General features: G+C 39.7%; 1 long non-coding RNA gene across 1 annotated transcript; it reads right to left on the bottom strand.

Annotated features, from left to right (window-relative positions):
* Nucleotides 1-9582: 9582 nt before the first annotated feature.
* Nucleotides 9583-11316, bottom strand: LOC311073642. The gene is made up of 2 exons (XR_014604187.1): nt 10939-11316; nt 9583-10578 (listed from the first exon to the last, which is right to left on the bottom strand). It is a non-coding gene; the product is annotated as an uncharacterized lncRNA (long non-coding RNA).
* Between the last annotated feature and the right edge of the window lie 8271 nt (nt 11317-19587).

The following is a 19587-nucleotide window of genomic DNA, read 5'->3' as shown; positions in this document are numbered from 1 at the left end:
CGGGCCCGATTTCCGATCACGTGATCGGATCGGGACATCCCTAGTTGCCTGGGCACTCAGCTGTTTGGTGTCCTTTTGCTCTAGTTCTAATGCAAGAGCAAATTCGCAGGTTTTCTTGAAAGTAAGGTCCTTCTCTGATAGTAACCTTCTGTGATAAACTTCTCCAGCAAGTCTACAGACAAATTTGTCTCTGAGAGCATCATCCAGAAATGTTCCAAACTCACATGAACGTGCCAGACGTTTTAATGCCAGAATTTAATCAGATATTTTTTCCCCAGGACTTTGGTTGTGAAGGCAGCCCGAAGGCGGGTCTGAGTGTGCAGTGCAACACTTACCTGTCTCCACAAGACGGCCAGGGATGCGTGAGAAGGCGGATGACTGGGTCCTCTAACTGCACCAAGCTGCCGTGCTGGCGAACAAGAGGGGGCTGAGGGGTGCAAGGCTTTACAGGGTCACACACCGCCAGACTTGCCCTCTTGGGACCCAGGAACAGAGGAATTTGCTCTTTCTTTGAAGTGTGGGTACCGCTTGCTCCGCCTTTTTTGGGAGCCAGCGGTGGAACAGACACACACACAAACAAAGACTCCATCCGGCCCTCATCCGGGGGGAGGGAGTGGATCGGTGACCAACTCCAAAGGCACCCTCCTGATGCTTTCGCTGTCGCTTGCCACCTGGCTTGACAGCGCCTAAAGCTGAGGCCTGGCTGGAAGCTGCTGCGGAGGCCTAGCGGGAGCGGCAGCAGGGGAACACCCTCGGGCGAAGAGCAGGCGGAGGAACTGCCACCGGCGACGGGGTAGAGGCAGCAGCGGGCCGCCGGGGCAGGATGTGCCGGATGGCCTCCATCTGTGCTTGGGCGGCAGAAAACTGCTGAGTGCAGTTCTCCGCCGCATCGCCAACCAGCCCAACCTGGGAAATTGGGGAGACCAGGAACCGAACCATGTCCGCATCTGCCATAACAACCAGGCTGAGCCAACGATGGCGCTCCTGGACCACTAACGTGGACATCGCCAGATCGATCATGCACAACACTCGTGCCCCAGAGGGCGAGGTCAGATGTGGTGTGGAGCTCACCTATGAGTGCACGGTCTGGGCTACCCTCGTGCATGTCCATGAGTGCCCTGGCCTGTTAGACCTGTAGCAGCGCCACGGCACGCAAGAGGAGGCAGCTTGCCTACAGGCCTTGTAGGGCTGGGCGATATATCGCATGACATTGTTATGCACATCTCGTCAGTAAAGCCGGTTCCTTGATTAGTAGTAAATCGCCATCAGCTGCTTTCAGATGGAGCGGCATTTACAACACAGAGCCATAGTTCACTGACAAGCTGAGCCATATCGCATTAATTATCGCGGACGTATCGCCTGCGATAATTAATGCGGTATGGCTCAGCAATAACAGGAAGTGACATCATAGAAGTCTTCTGAACAACATTGTGTGTAGACACAGGCAAGTTACCACCTTCTTTTATAACTATAACTTATTTAGAATTGTGATATTGCAGGGTTGCCAACTTTGAGACTTTGGCTGGAGTGAGACTCTGTAAAACTTCAGTGCGCGCACGCGCGCGGAGAAATTTTTTGGCAACCCTAACCCTAATTTTAAAAATGTCAGTCTTTTTTTACTTAGTATAAACCCTGATTTATGGGGGAAAAAAAGAAAAAAAAACTAATAGAATGGAAACATGTTTTCAAAATGTACAATTAATTCATTGATTGCACTATAAAAAAATTAAGATAGAGGTGATTAAATAACAAACATGTAAAACAACATCAAAACAATAAGAAATCTCAAAACAAAAGGGACACATAATAGTTACTCCACCTCCCCAGAAAACCACAACACACAAGTTTCACACTTTAGGCCTGTTGTAGCCTATGCCACAGTGGCAGTTTGGCCTGCTTTCACCACCTCTGCAAGAGGCTCGTATCTGAAGCAGGGTTCGATCCGTTCATGAACCGTAATGCGTCTGTCACATGAAAAATGAACAAAAGACTCGGAAGGTAAAGTAATTATTTATGTTCCTTGTAAATTATTTTTGACTGCATTATAATGATTTCTTAATTCAGAATATAATAAAGACTGCGTAGGTGGATGTGTTCGTGGAATTTGGCTGTTAAAAGTATAACATTTAAAGCCCCTTAAATGAACGAAATGACTCGAAAAAAGATTCGTTAATTTTAATGAACGAGGTAGAACAAGCGAGTCAGTAAAATGATCCGAACTTCCCATCACTCACAGGGTGCCATCAAGTGACAGTCTGTTCCTGGTGTCAGTCTTGTTTAGGCCAATAACTGAAAAGGTTCGCTCAGCATCCGCATTTGAGTGTGGCAGGCCCAACACAATCTGGGCAACCTTTGATAATTTGGGGAATTTTAAAATGCCACTTGCCCGATTTGCCAAAACGTAATTTCCATGAGCCTATTTTTATTGAGCAAATAGCTAGCCCACATAACGCACGTCAGACAACGTTTGCAACTATAGTTGAAGTCTGTACTCTCGGCACACAGACTGATTAGGCAAGGCTACGTCTGTAGTGCAAGGCACACCATTTTATTATCTGCTTACCTTGATTATCAGACAAACTTTCAAACGCACATCAGTGGCTCCGACTCCGAACCTATGCTCTGAACTCTCTCTGAACTTTTCACACGCAACTGACATATCAGGTGCAAGGTTTTCAGCGAATCAACGATCAGAGAATACTGCAGTGAGAACATTGTAGGCAGATGTTACAGCTGTGGGCCTTAAACTCCTCTCCTGTCATTAATACGCTGTGGTCTAGTATAGTCACAGAAAATTAACGGATTGAGAGGGGAGAAACATGGATTTTGGCGTGACATTTCTTGCGTGTGCGTGAGAGCGTGAGATTGATGCTGAAAGCGTGAGTGTCACACCAGATGCGTGAGAGTTGGCAACCCTGTATTGTGGTTGTCAAGCTCAACGACTCAACCCTGTTACATCAAATAAAGATAGAATTCTATTACTTGTGAAAATTATCTTTGTCATTTCAACAATATACATGATTTCTTAATACCATGCATGCCATGTGCTCTCCTGTTATTCACTACATGTAGAGCAGTGGCCATTTTCGAGCAAAAAAAATCAAAACCCCGTCACACTCAACCCCATTATTTTTTTTCCACGAAGCGTGCACATGCAAAAAAAAAAAAAAACACACAAACACATGCTCGCGCGCACACACACACACACACACACACACATCAAAAAAGCACACAAGTAATATGTTTTATTTTGATGACCTATTTAGTCAGTTTATAGTGTTCTAATGTATACTAAGTTACTGTTGTTTTTCCTGCAGTCGGGTTAGTAAAACTGAGTTGCAATTGCAATTTATATCTGTTGTTTTTCTTGGTTACATAATGAAAAACAGTGCTTATAGAAAATCTTACAGTGAATTTGAGTAAAAAACAACTATGTATATTTTAAGCTGTATTTGTCTCTTCAACCCCGTTACCATCTTCAACCCTGTTACCCTAGTCTCAACCCCGTCACACCTACATTTTTATTAATTATTTTTTTTAAGTTTATGAATAAGTAATTTAATGTTTGTTGAACTTAGTCTGAAATGTTCAGAGCAATCATAAGAATACTGATTTTAGTTCAAATTCTGAAGTTAACTTTAAATATTAATCAGCTAAACGGATGAGTTATAAAAAAATTCACCCCCCTCACAGTTGTCATGAAGGGCAAAATTAGCTGTATAGACCAAAGCCACATACAGACACCAGGCTGTAAACACGTTTTTTTCTGCTGTAAAATTTGGCATTTTAATATGGGGGAGATACAGATTTGACTCACTTTTGACACCAGCCTCAAACGGCCAGTCAACGAATTGCAGTTTAACTCACTTCCGTGTTGGTTTCAAGAGAGAGACGGGGAGGTTGCCGCTTGGTTGGTATATATTTAAATGTTTTCTATTAGCCTTTGTTCCGTTCTCGTCTATGTTAGGTGGTTGTTCTGTTCATGTTTTTGTATTTGATTGAATCCTGAGTATTTTATAGGGTTTTTTTATAAATAAAAACTACTGTGGTTAGATCCTGCCTTTTTTCATCTTTGTCTCAACTATGTCGTGACACACACACACGCACACACGCACGCACGCACACACACACACACACACACAAAGAAACAGTCATCTGAACAATGTGATTCTTGTAAGCTTTCATTAATTCCTAATTTGACAATAATTATTTATTCGGTTGAACTAATGTACTGTATAGTCTGAGTATTCAAATACAAATGTATAAAACCATGTGGTGTTGTATAATGTCTATAACACTGATGACCCATTTCTCTAGGTCACAAATCGCTTCTGAAATATTTTGATAGGAGGCTGGTTCGGGCAGAGGAACGACAGAGACCCGCTCGACATGTTCACTTATTTTACTGAGTTCTTCAGCCCATACAGACAACTCACGTATCTACAATTGGGCGTGGCTTAACTTACCCGTCACTTAGCACATCTTACATCTGACCACAACAGCAGTCTATGGCCTTGCTTTGTGCCCGCAAGGTTTAGTCATTTTTTGCGGATCTTTGTGAACGGGGATCATTTTGACAACATTGTCGTCTGTACACGAAAAAAGCACACTTCTTCTGGCTCCAGAAGGATTACACCTGAAAAAACAAGAAGCCAACATATTACTAGCCAATTATGTGCATTACTACTGTAATATTAAGAAATGTATGGAGGCCAACAAGTAAATACTTGACTATTTTTACTACATGCCCCAAAGAATTTTTGCATCACAATGAAAGGGGAAAATAGCCCATTTATAATTTTATAAACTCACGCATTTACTCTGTCCGTTATTTTTTGCCAAGCCAACTCTTTCTTTTGCTGATGCAGCAGTATTGCTTTTTTTAGTTATAATGGGCTTATAGTCTTCATAAGCAAAGCATTAAAACCTCCAACTCAGTTTCACCAAAGTATGTAGCTCGCTTTTTTTGTCCCTGGGTTTCCATGGTGACTCCTGAAATCGGCGATCCATTGAAAATGTCTTTATGTACTCGCCGTGCGTGCGCATTAACTCTGGGTTACCAATAGGAGGTTGATTAAACTAACTCCTCACAGGTGTTTTGGAACCGACATACCCAGAGTAAGCAAGTTTGGGGTTAACCAACCAAGAGTTCAAGGTTTATCTGACGGTAAGTTAACCTTGCTTTCTGGAATACACCCCTGACAGATATGAGACGCAGCTGTAGTTGGCAACAAATCCTTAATATTGTGACAATAGATTGTGCTCGTTTCATTTTCAAAATAAGCTGTGGTTGACTGTAAGGAAGGACATTTGTTAACTATTGGCGTACTGAGGGTTTTTTTTCTCACAGGACAGCAACACTATAAAAACATGTTTTTTTTTTTTACAATATGTCACATTATTGTATATTAAACTATTCAACTTGACTAGAAATCTAGACGCACCCTACCATTGGCTTGTGAGCTGGAAAAACCAAACTCTAGTCAGGTCAATCACATTGTGTAAAGAGTCGGTGGGCAGGCTTTACATAATGATGGCAGAGATTTTGTTTCATGTCCAAATTACCCTTGTCATAAAAAAAAGTATTGTACAGAACAATTCCTTTTTATTTCACAGGCCACCTCATCAAGTTGCTTAAAAATAAACAATGCACAGAAATTGTAGTAATTTACAAATAACTGAAATTACCAAAAATAAATAATGTATAGTACCTCATTTAATTTTTTTATTTAGATTACAATAAAAAAAAATTGTTTACAAATAAGTGACATTTAAAAAAATTAACCATTTAAAAGGGTAACGCCAAAAAGCAACCTAGGGTCTTTTTGTTAATCTACCTTCAAACTTTCGTTTAAAAGCATAATTTGAATGGAAACGCCACTTTTAAGTTTGACCGTATTTTCGTTTTCGGTCAAATTGCCTTTTGAATGGGAGTGCTTGGGGCACTTCAATGATAGCATCAAAAATCATTATTTTTAAAACACTAAAAGCCTCGTTTTTACTTTCGTGTGGCTCCACAGCGAGTCTCCGTAGACTGCGCGCGCACCTCCCCAAACGCGCTCGCCGTTGTACTATTCTTTGAAACGATAGGGGGCGACTCGAGTAATTGTCCTCTAAACCATCAGGAATCAGCAGTGAGAAGAAGAAAGCTATACACACGTGACAATGTTTATTTTAGTACACCACCATCAACACCACAATACAAAAAGATTTGGCTCGAAGTCGTTCATCTTCGGATGCGGAGCCGCGCGCGCTGTTAAAAAAAAAGCCGTGCACACCGCCAAGCAATATGGGGTCTTGCGCACCCAATGCACACGACCGCCCACACCGCAATGACGTCATTTTTGCCACGCGCACCTTCACGCTTGTGTGTAGTTATACTTCACATAGTCGAATATAAACCTAGCTTAAGAAGGCTCGACACAACATGAAACTTTGCTCGAAGTATCACCAGGGGCTCTACACATGAACTATTGAGAACATTGTTTGTGTACACAGTTTACTAAAAAGAAAGATTTTGAACAACTCACTGTATCTGTGCCCGGATTTTTTTGCACCCGTAAATAAATGGTCATCTTCAGACCTCATTTCAATAAATTGAGCTGTCTGCTCCTTGCTCCCTGAAACAAAACGAAATATTAGCACAAGTTTTGCCTCAAACCACCTGACAAATGAAGCCACGCAATGGTAACGAAGGAGTTATGTTCAAGTTAAGAAAGAAAAACCTGTGGCTTTTAACTCTTGTTTCACTAGCTTTTTGAGTAAATTAAAACACAATACTTACATTTATATGTGAATTCGTCGGCCGCCACAGAACTCAACCACCATTTTTTTTTAAATAAAAATCCTGTCGTCACCAGCGTGCAATGATTTATGGGGTAGGGTAGGCTGCGGATCCTCATGATGTATCCTACATTTCACAGGGAAACGAAGGGCGCATTTGGAGTCAATTTTGAATTGGGGTTGCCTTTGCCACGGTGACACAATCGGCTTTCGAAGGGTGCAGCTTTTGAATTGGGATATCCTTTGTTGCGCTGCTGTGACGCCTTCCTAAAATAGTCTTCCTAACATTGTCCGGGAAGCAGACACACTCTGTCAGTTCAAAGCAAGATTAAAGACACATCTCTTTGACCTAGCATTCACATAATACATTATCAACTTCTATAATTCAATGTTAGGCTGCATAGATTAGGTCAGCTGGAACCGGGAACACTTCCCATAAATCCTGATGTACTCGTTACATCATGAGAAGAATGGCATCTACGCTAATTTTAGTGTCTTTGTTTATCCCGAGGTTTTCCCACAGCCTGCCGGATCCAGGCGTATCCAGATCTGACGAAGGACCTTCGCCTGGACCCGATGACAACGCAGTGCTGAAGTGCCAACTAGTCTCTCCCTATGGAGGATCCCTTTCCCACTCTACAGATAAAGCGTTTTCGGGAAATTCGGTTTGCGTACCTACCCCGAAGTGACAAAATAAAATAAAATTCTGTATCAAAATTTATAAGGAAACACCAGTACTTTGTTTAGGCTTGGTCTGTAGGGAATTACAAACCTGCGCACATATATTCAAACGCACATAACTATAGAACCAATTCTAAATGCGCATGTCATCAGCGTTTCTCACAGGTTCGCGTTTAAAGTCTGTGTAGAGAGAATGGTGTCGTCTTAGCGGCCCCTAATTTAATAACAAACGATCGCTGCGACGGAAGTGAATCAATCAAAACTAACTTTAGCTGGAAAATAACTTTATTAAAGAACCGCTATAAAGCCAAAACAATCTCTGTTACCTTAAATTATACGTTTATCTCTGTAAAGCTGCTTTGAAACAATCTACATTGGCGCTATATAAATGAGGATGACTTGACTTGACGTGACGACGCAATCGGCCTTCAAATGCGCCCTACGGAGGACACAGCCTCCGAATTGGGACACGCATACTGTCACATTATTCATTAGCATTTGGTACCATGGTTATTCATTGTTTGATTAATGCACCTTACCTGTTTCTCACTTCTTTGATTGCTTTTTTTTGGTATATATTTAAATGTTTTCTATTAGCCTTTGTTCGTTCTGGTCTATGTTAGGTGGTTGTTCTGTTCTGTTTTTTTATTTGATTGAATCCTGAGTATTTTTTAGGGTTTTTTTTCATAAATAAAAACTACTGTGGTTAGATCCTGCCTATTTTCATCTTTGTCTCAACTATGTCGTGACACACACACACACACACACACACACACACACACACACAAAGAAACAGTCATCTGAACAATGTGATTCTTGTAAGGTTTCATTAATTCCTAATTTGACAATAATTATTTATTCACTTGAATTAATGTAGTCTGTGAGTATTCAAATACAAATGTATAAAACCATGTGGTGTTGTATAATGTCTATAACACTGATGACCCATTTCTCTAGGTCACAAATCTCTTCTGAAATATTTTGATAGGAGGCTGGTTCGGGCAGAGGAACGACAGACACTCGCTCGACATGTTCACTTATTTTACTGAGTTCTTCAGCCCATACAGACAACTCACGTATCTACAATTGGGCATGGCTTAACTTACCCCTCACTTAGCACATCTCACATCTTCACACAGTGACCACAATATTGAGGCAGTTTAGTCTCAAATATAAATCACGCAAAAAACATGATTCACAAATGCGTAGACAATTTCACATGCATGAAACCTAATTCACATACACAAAAAAAATCCACGTGCGTGAAAAAAATATATATTCACAAAAAGCAATTCACATGCGCAAAATAAAATTCTATACTCATAAAATACATTTCACAAATGCAAAACACAATTCGTAGATATACAACTGTGCACAAAAACCTTTGAATGTTTCAAATGTACGAGTGTATCCTTGCATTTGAATGTGCAAATCGTCATTCACGTACGAATTGCCTTAGATATGTGTGTGTGTGTTTTTGAGACTTTCCTGGCAGCATAACACTCATAACACAGAGCAGTCGTACTCTTTAGCCAATCAGATTTAAGCTTATCAATCGACCAATCAGTATCACGTGAGGGCGGGCCTACCTACATGTTACGTCATCAGCTTTCGACCAGTTCATGGCTGAGCAGAGGTAAGTGCAGTTAATCGTTCATTTCTGTGTTTAGAAGTTAGAGATCAGTTGAAGCAATAGTTTATTAACTGCTGTTTAGTCCACATGTGAATATAAACATTTATTTTTAGTATTGATGGATGTTCATGTCCTGTCCACCACACATTCAACTGATGATAATGTATACTGACGTGCATATATAGGAGACATGTTTTGATCCGCATATATTATGTAGTTTTATTGTTTCAGATTTCCAAGACAGATGATGTATGAAGTTGCAGACAACCAGTACTGTGATCTTACCATTTCTACTGTAATTCTTTGAAAACAGTCATGTTGCAAGCCATCCATTTTAACAGTTGTTTCAACAAGTGGTTGAAAGTGATGCATTGTTACTGTATTAATTTGTCTCCTGCGGACTATATGTACACGCTTTAGGAATAAAGCCTTGCTATGCATGCATTATTAAATGTTCTTGTAAGAATTAAAAGATTCAGACATAGTTCAATTTGATGTACACGTTTTATTAATTTGAAAGTTTCCGAATCCTTTGGGAATAAAATATATAAAATGACTTGATCATGATTAATGTTCCTGTTACATATGAAGATCATGAACTGACAGTCTAAACTGTGAAGCACAATATTCAGTACAGAGAAATATACGTCTCTTCAGGAGTTGTGAGATCCAGTCAGAGTGTACTTTGTATACTAAGTATATAAATATAAGTGCAATACATCAAGTGAAAAGTTTAAAAATGAATTGTGTTCAGTCCGGTCATCAGTAGACCTCTCTGTTAGGACATATAAGATTTTGTCCTGATATTTAAAGTACTAAAACCCTATAGTACAAGAGGTGCAGACAGAGGATGTGGGAAATTAAGTGATGATATTTGAATAGAGTTTACTGAGTAATCTTAGTCGCATAATCTTAATTGCCTCTCTATGATAAGTACCTTTGTCTTATCAGCATAAATCAGATTTGCCTATTTTACTAGGCAAAGTAAAATTAATGCTTCACAATATTGTCCTGTGAGACCTTAAGATGACAATAAAAAAACTTATTTAAAAACCTTGACATTACAATACAGCATAAGGAAATGCATGTTGAATATATTGGTAACACTCTACAATAAGGTACAATAACTAAGTTAACATTAGTTCATGTATTAAATAACCATGAGCAATACATTTGTTGCTGTGTTTGTTAATCTTTGTTAACGTTAGTTAAAAATACAGCTGTTCATTGTTAGTTTACAGTGCATTTACTAATGTTAACAATATTTTAATTAAGTATTAGTAAATGTTAACATTAACAAAAAATAATAAAGGCTGTTCACGTGCAGTTCATTATTAGTTCATGTTAACTAATGAAACGTTTTAATAAAGTGTTACCAATTAAGACATAAATACAAAAAAAAAGTATAAAAGAATAAAGAAACAACATGAATTAAGATGTTCGTGACTGCTATCCAGATGTCACACCAAAGGTGAGTAATCCTGAAAAATGCAGGGAAACAAGTGTTAATAATAATTTAACATCATACACAAATGGCAAAAAACACTGGCTGCTCATTAAAATAGGTCTATTCACTATTTAAAGAACAATCTCGATGGGTATTGACCACAGATGATTGTTTTGCAATCATTAGCGTGATTGTAGCTGTGAGAGCTGTCTGTACCTTCAGCTAAAATACATCAAAACAAGCATCATTCTTCTTCATTTTTGACACGATATGGGACATCTGATTACAACAACACTTGCTTACATCAGTTAATAGTTCATAAACTATTGCTTCAACTGATCTCAAACTTCTTTAACTTCAGTTAACACAGAAATGAACGATTAAGTGCACTTACCTCTGCTCAGCCATGAACTGGTCGAAAGCTGATGACGTAACATGTAGGTAGGCCCGCCCTCACGTGATACTGATTGGTCGATTGATAAGCTTAAATCTGATTGGCTAAAGAGTACGACTGCTCTGTGTTATGAGTGTTATGCTGCCAGGAAAGTCTCAAAAACACACACACACATATCTAAGGCGATTCGTACGTGAATGACGATTTGCACATTCAAATGCAAGGATACACTCGTACATTTTAAACATTCAAAGGTTTTTGTGCACAGTTGTATATCTACGAATTGTGTTTTGCATTTGTGAAATGTATTTTATGATTATATAATTTTATTTTGTGCATGTGAATTGCTTTTTGTGAATTTATTATTTTTTTTCACGCACGTGGATTTTTTTTGTGTGTACGTGAATTAGGTTTCATGCATGTGAAATTGTCTACGCATTTGTGAATCATGTTTTTTGCGTGAATTATATTTGAGACTAAACTGCTTCCATACCACAACAGCAGTCTATGGCCTTGCTTTGTGCCCGCAAGGTTTAGTCATTTTTTGCGGATCTTTGTGAACGGGGATCATTTTGACAACATTGTCGTCTGTACACGAAAAAAGCAAAGGAAAAACTTTTCTGTTTACACTGTTGTCGTGTAAATGTACCCTTAGTTACTGTAATAGTCTCTTATTGGCCCGATTAAAAAGACTCACCATAAAACAAACAAAACAATTTATTAAAATATAACACTATTATAAAGATACTTCGTATCAGATGATTTGTTAATTCCATTTAATAGATTACACTTTCAATAAAACATTTGCACCTGGTCTGTAAAAGGTGTTTTTATGGATGTTTTGGCTGAGTTTTTGTTGCATTTACACTGTTTTGACCAGCAGGGGTCACCAGCATGTGGCATTTTGAGTGCTTTGAAACTGAATCATTTTGCTGGCAACTGGTTCAATTGATTCAAAGTTTTAAACAGCTTTGTTTCTCCCATCACTACAGAAACTTGCATATGCTATTATAACTTATATTATATTATTATAACATACATTATAATATAACTGGCAAAAAAAAAAAAAAAAAAAAAACACCATTCACGTGCATATACACAACATGCCATATACCTAATCATCAAATGTTGCAATCCGTAGTGATGGCAAAATGAGGCTTCCTGAACCACTGAGACCTCGCAGCCCATTGCTTCAGCCAAAGGTTCATTACTTGAAGCTTCATTCAGCATTGCTCACTAGTGACACCTAGCTACTGAGCAAAGAAATAGCAGACAAATTAATTAATTCTGAACCAGTGTTGTTCTGAGGGTTATTGTGCAGTGAACTGTTACTAGTTTTAGTGCAGTGTTGTGCTTATTGGACTGGGGATATAGAGGAGCAACCTGCAACACTGCAGTTTGGGGTGGGTGAAGAAAGGATTACAATAGATTTTATTAATAATTTTGCAATAGATTGAGAAACAGAATTATTTCAAGTGTGTTGGGGTTTAGACGATTCCTCTTCTCTGATAAAATCTCTCCAGCCTTGGAAAAGATCCTTTCACAAGGAACAGAGGATGCAGGGGAACATAAAAATGCCAGTGCCAGCTGGTATAAATGAGGATACTGATGCTCCTGTTGAGCCCAGACAGGGAAGGATTCCCTCTTTCTTGCTGGCTCCATTACCAGGAAAAAGGAAGAGGTCACAAAAAGCAAACAAATCCAAAAGGGCAATCCAAATCAAAAAGCAGTCCAGTCCAGATCCAAAAATCTAAAGCAATCCAAATAATCGTATCTAATTAATATTGTGACACTGTCACACATGACGCATGTTTTAACCACTCTATATATTATAATGATTTTATGTATATTAGAGTTTTAATAGGTTTACATGTTGTCTTAGTCATTTTAGTCCATTTTATTCCTCTTATCTATTTTATGTGTGTATGTCTTTAAATGATTATGGTCTGCCTGTCATGTGAGCAATCACATGACAGGAATAGCCAGCATAAAGGAAGCAGCATGGCAAACAAACAAAGCTGGATTGAGGAGTTTATTTTAAGGACTTACCATTCCAGCAAACCACATCACTTTCATTGGATTATCACTACAGTTGGATTGTATATACACTGGTGGACACTTACACATTGGGACTTACAGCTAGTGATGGTCAGATCGAGGCTTCGAAACAATCCGGCACCCGTCTCAACGGTGACACCTAGTGGTCACTTGCAGGTGTTGATCTGAAACAACCTTGACAATGAGCCATTAAAAATGTGTTGTTTTTTTTATTATTGTATTTTTTTAACATGTGAAGCTTGTAACCTGTAGGCTCCTCACTGTGCATGTTATTTTGGTCATGAAAAATGAATATTAATAAAAGAAATCAAGCCACAATGTTTCACTTTTTTATAGATGTTTATTCAAAAATATTAATTTCTCTGCTGCGGAAGGACTTTGCCTACTTCTTTTTTTTACAGATAATTTCTCCAGCCTTTGAAAAAATCCTCTCACAAGGGACACTTGTTGCTGGCATGCAAATATATTTTTTAGCAAGGACATACAAATGAGGAAAGATTACTGCTCTCTCTTTCCAGTAAGTTAGGGGATCATGAGTTCTGGGCAAAAACGTATCGTTGAGGTATTTTTTCACTTCCACTGTGGCATCAGCTGTAGCATTGTGTATCATCTGGGTTTCACGGATACGATTATCAAAAAGTTCCCATAAACTGTCCTGTGTTGATGTTGATGTTGATGATGATCCTGATGTTGACATTTGTGGCTCGGAATGAAAATGAAAACAGCAGTTAGTAACAAATCCTAAACTGGCTGCATATATGAAGTATAAATTACATGAATCATATTATATTATATTCACAGTGAAGCTGTTTTTAACATGATTGGCAGTTGTGATTGGGACGTTAGGTTGTAGGGCTTAGGTTGACACAGGCCTCTATGGACTTTCTAAAAAGTGTCCCAACAGTTTGTAATTATATTTCAGTTATAATTATATTTCAAACAATGCATACCTTGCTTAGATGGCCCAGCAGTGTCAGTAGCAGGCCGAGGTACAGGGGGAATGCCATCCTCTGCACCCTGCAAAGTGGCAGGATGAGTGCTCCTCAAATGGCGCATCATGGATGATGTATTGTTGCAGTAGGCTAGCTGCCAATCACAATACACACATCTCACTTTATTTGGGGTTTCTAAACGGAAGTGCTCCCACACCACAGATGTACGGCATCTCTTCTGTGGAGCCTCCATTTTATCTATCTATCCAAATCTATCTATCTATGTATCTATCTATATGAATCTATCTATCTAGATATGTATCTATAATCTATCTATGTATCTATATATGTATCTATCTATAATCTATCTATGTATTTATGTATCTATAATCTATCTATATATGTATCAATCTATTAATCTAGCTGTCTATATATATTTATATCTATGTATCTATTAATGTGTCACTATATGTATCTGTCTGTCTCTAGCCTATCAGTCAATGTGTTGTGGAAATTTAAATGTAAGCCTAAATAGCCTATAACTAATCAAATCGCACTATATGTCACTATATCACCAAAAATCCGCCATCTCAAAATCAAACTCCTCTCACAAAAACCCACGAGGTCAATATGCGTTGATTTCACTTTTATACAGATGTGCGATTGTGTGGTCTGTTCCCGACCGTGTCAATCAAACACTGATTCGGCGGACCACACCTGATGAAACACTTAGTGAAACACTTCGAGGCTTCGTTTGGCCATAGTCACGTGACATGGGTGTTTTGAATCACGCTTCGGATCAGTGTTTCGAAGCATCTGTGCTTCGGGATCTCGCAAAGCTTCGGAGCGACTGTTTCGCGTCAGCCATCCCTACTTACAGCACGCAAGCACTCTTAAGGGCTGTTTTATGGTATGGAACCAATGGACTATGCTTTTAACAGCCTAAGGCTTCTTTGTTGTATTGTGTTGTTTTAAGTTCCTGGTAGAAATTGTAAATACACTTCAATTATTCACTTTATTTCTGTTGTCGTCTCATCTTTTAAAACACTTAAAAAACTCACACAGTTTAATCTGGCCCCAATTTTATTCTTGTAACGCTACCGATTAGGCCGATTGTTACAATATAACAAGACTGTAATATGTATGAAGCCCGGTTTAAATTTATTCATATAGTTTGGGTATTCATTTGGTTTAGTAATATTTCCTTAATATTATTTTCTAATATTTTATTTATATACATGTATGTGTATTGGTTTCCTTGTATAATATTATTTTCATTGAAAAGGAAGAAAAATGTATGATTATGTGTTGAGTTAAAAGTACTTGCCACTGTTAAGAGCTGGGATTGGTGAAATGTTGAGGGGGCGGGGACGGGAGCGACGTCCGGGAAGAAGAGGTGATGGCTGGAAGATTGATCGTGTCTGAGTACTAGTTTGATAAAAGATACCATTTTAGGACAGTTGTCCATACGAGAACTGATTTAAAGTTGGTAAAATGTTGTTTGAACGGGTGGGGATAGTAATTTCCCCTTTGATTATCAAATAACTGAGTAGCGCGATTCTCAAGAAACAGCGCTTATCACACGTGAGAGACACGAGGTCGCGTGTGTGGAAAACTACCGTGAATCGTCTCTCTTACCAAATCCATAGAAGACATCCCAGATAGCGCCCTGAGATACCAGGGATTCTCAGTGGTTCCTCTGGCAGCGTTGGACGAGTTCACTGATCTGTCATCAGTTAATCGGACCGCAATCCCCCTCGTGCTGGAAAGTGTGTGCGTCATGAAAGCTGGCTCGAACTAACGATTGGTAAGACAGTTGTTTATTTTGTTTACTCATTGAGTGAAGCGGCAACCTGTTTTGTGCCTCAACGAACCCAAGCATCGTATCAGGCCTGCAACAGGGTATTTATTTTATTTAGATTTATTTGAATTGACACCCGGGTGTTTTTGATTACTGTTGGGGAATGTTTATTTGAGCCATAACCGTTGTGTTGAGACAACAAAGGCTTGTTGGACTTGAGTATACTAATCAACACACAGGTGATATTTGGGGCATTTTGTGTATTTACTGTCCATCTTATTAGTTTATTTGTTATATAAATCACCAGAGTAATACGGAATATTAATACAGTGTTGTATTTGTAAATTGTTGATTTGAGTTTGAAGGAGGAGAGATCCTTTTATTGTAAAACTTTAACGGGTTAACTTTTATTTGGTCTCCAATTGCTATTTGATTTTTTTTTTTATTTGAGTAAACTACTAAAAGTTTATATTTTACTTAAGACTCTGTGGTTATTTTAGTCTATTATTAAGCACACCAATTGAGAAGATAAGGGTTTATTGTAATAAAGTTAATAGTATTCAGAGGCTATTAGAGAGATCTAAAAAAATAAACTAACCCAGGGCCCCTCCCACTTAAAACGAAGGGAGAAGGGCGCTACATAAATGGAGGCACCGCTGGGATCTTATAGTTTCCCTGATATTATTTAGCTTGAACAGTGACAAAAATATACCCTTAATTTTTTTTAGTTAGAGAAAAAAAAAAAAAGACACAAAATGCAGCAGTTTAGAGAAGAGCTTAGGGGCTGGTGCAGGGGAGAAGCATTGAATGAAGACCATGCGTTAATGGTTATTGTACCTGAAGATTTGGATGTAGCACAGGTTGAAGAAACAATGCAGACAATCAAGTGCCTGGGCCGCGTACGAGTAAGAGGAAGGATGTTCAGAGATAAGCTCAAGTGTTTCCTTGTTCTCTGTGAGAGTAAAGAGAAAATTGATCCAACATTAGTACCCCCTGAAGTCTTGCCTGTTTCTGGAGCAGAACCTTGGAAAATTGTCACCTCAAGTGGAGATGATACTAGTTCTGAGGATTTTGCTAGAAAAGTGCACACCCTACTTCAGAGTGAAGGGAAAAAAGTTGAGGATATTCAGGCCATGTTTTCATCCTCTGTGTCCGAAAACTCTTCGCCTGATGCTATTATCCGGGCTGTTGGAGATCTGTTAGAAAAGACTGGAAAGACTTCAAGTGAAGTAGGAGGTTATAGACGGTTGAGGATGTTCTCTGGAGCAATACCTACTCCTGCAGGCGAGGAACCGTTTGAACACTGGATGGAACAAGCATGTTTGATGGTGGAAGAAAGCGAGTGTCCTGTCAAAGAGAAAAAAAGGAGGATCATTGAGAGTTTAAGAGGTCCAGCATTAGAAATCGTCAAAGCTGTGCGTGATTCTGGCTCTGATGTTACTCCAGAGGAGTATTTGGATGCCCTAGAGCAAGCGTTTGGATCTGCAGAGTCAGGTGATGACTTGTATTTCGCTTTTCGTTTGTTGCAGCAGCAAGTAGGAGAAAAATTGTCAGATTTCTTAAGGAGACTGGAGCGTGCCCTAACCAAAGTGGTTCAGAGGGGTGGCATACCGGCGGACTTCCGTGATCGAGTACGCGTTGAGCAATTGCTGAGAGGTGCTGTTGGTGCTGACATGATGCTGCTTCATTTGAGACTCCGAGAAAGAAAGACAAAACCTCCTAAATTTCTTGAGCTGTTAAGCGAAATCCGGGCTGAAGAAGAATATGAAGCTTCTCGTGCAAAATTGACCACAAGGGTACAAAAAATCAGTACAAGTGTGGAAACGGATGGTAAGCAGAAAGAGATTCAAACTCTGAAAGCTGAAATCAAAGAGTTAAAGTCCCAGTTTGCCACAATGGTAACTCAGCCCGTGGTAGAACACAAACCCACCTCCAGTCTAAAAACAAATGCCAGTGAAATTCAACATGAAGGAGAAATTGCTTTTCTTAAGAAGCAAGTGAAGAGCCTTCAAAGGAAAGTCACAGGGAAAAACTGTCACCAAGAAGGGGTTTCAGCTCTCACCCTGAATGCCAGTACTCCAAGGAAACCACTGGTAAGTCCAAGAAAGCAATACAATGACTCTGAAGAGTACTTTTGCTACAACTGTGGAGAGGAAGGGCATATTGCCCTACGATGTCAAAATCCTGAGAATAAGGATAAGGTCATTCAAAAATTAATTCGGACAAACAGAAAAATTAAATGGGGACAAAAAGAAATGCCTGCAGAAACAGAAAAGAGTAATACCTCCTGTTCAGCGAAAAAGAGTGCTGTTAGTTCACTTTGTGGAAAGCAAATTCCAGAAGGACTGATAGGACCCCCCTCTACTGTACAGCTGCGTGTAAATGGACAGCCATGCTCTGCTTTATTGGACAGTGGGTCTCAAGTGACCATAATCTTTGAGAAGTGGTACAGAAAATATCTACCTGAGGTTCCCATCCATCCTGTGTCTGGGTTGGCTGTGTGGGGTTTAAGTGACTCCAGTTATCCGTATATAGGGTATGTAGTAGTGAACATTGAGTTCCTAGAGAAAGCTACTGGTGGCTCAGAAAGTCTTTCAGTTCTGGCACTGATCTGTCCTGGTCCTACAAGCCCTGATCAGACTGCTGTGATCATTGGCACAAACGCCAGTCTTTTCACCCGTTTGGCACAGTTATGTAAAGAGTCAACAGGGACTGATATTGCGCATACCTTGGGTATAAAAATTGCGCCCACCTTAGAGAAGGATATTCCATCTTGTTCGACAGCTACCATACCTTTTGACCTGGATGATGCGGTCGGATGTGTGAAGTGGCCAGGTCCTGAACCCCTTAGTCTCTCGCCCAGAGGTGAGTGGTGCGCAAAATGTGAGGTGGAAATGAAAGAGCCTCTTGAGAAAGCAGTACTCATGATAGATGCGTCTTCTGTGACTTCACTTCCGGCTGGAGTGTTAGTACAAACCGTCATAGTGCCAAGTGAAGCAATGGAAAACAGTCAGTTACTGGTGCCCTTGCAAAACGAATCAATGAAAGAAGTAACCATTCCGGTAGGAACTGTCCTTGGCCATTTGTATCTAGCAGACCCAGTTAGCCCTTCTTCCGTGAGTGAAACTGTTGATGAAATGATTGATCCAAAACTGTTCAACTTTGGGGATTCGTCCATTTCAGCAGAATGGAGGGAGAGACTGCAACAAGAGTTGAGCAAAAGAACCAAAGTATTCTCGCTTCACGAATGGGATGTAGGACACGCTAAGGGAGTAGAGCATAACATACGGCTCTCTGATTCAAGACCCTTTCGAGAGCGCTCCAGGCGTCTAGCACCCGCAGATATAGATGATGTGAGGAAACATCTACAAGATCTCTTAACTGTTGGTATTATTAAAGAGTCTCGCAGCCCATATGCGTCCCCAATTGTGATTGCAAGAAAAAAGAATGGAGCAGTCCGTATGTGTATTGATTATCGAACCCTGAACGCAAGAACTGTTCCCGACCAATACACAACACCCAGAATTGACGATGCACTGGACTGTCTAGCAGGTAGTCAGTGGTTTTCCGTTCTCGATTTAAGAAGTGGCTATTATCAAATAGACATGGCAGAAGCCGACAAGGAAAAAACTGCTTTTATCTGCCCTTTAGGATTTTTCCAATTCGAGAGGATGCCACAAGGGGTCACTGGAGCGCCTGCGACGTTTCAGAGACTAATGGAGAGAGTGGTCGGAGACATGAACCTACTCCAAGTTTTGGTGTATCTAGACGATTTAATCGTCTTTGGAAGGACTCTGGAGGAGCATGAGGAGAGGCTCATGAAAGTACTGGATCGTCTGGAGGAAGCTGGATTAAAGG

The sequence above is a fragment of the Abramis brama genome (assembly GCF_963993115.1).
Source record: "Abramis brama genome assembly, chromosome: 22".
Classification (NCBI taxonomy): Eukaryota; Metazoa; Chordata; class Actinopteri; order Cypriniformes; family Leuciscidae; genus Abramis; species Abramis brama.
This window is presented reverse-complemented; position numbering and strand designations above follow the sequence as displayed.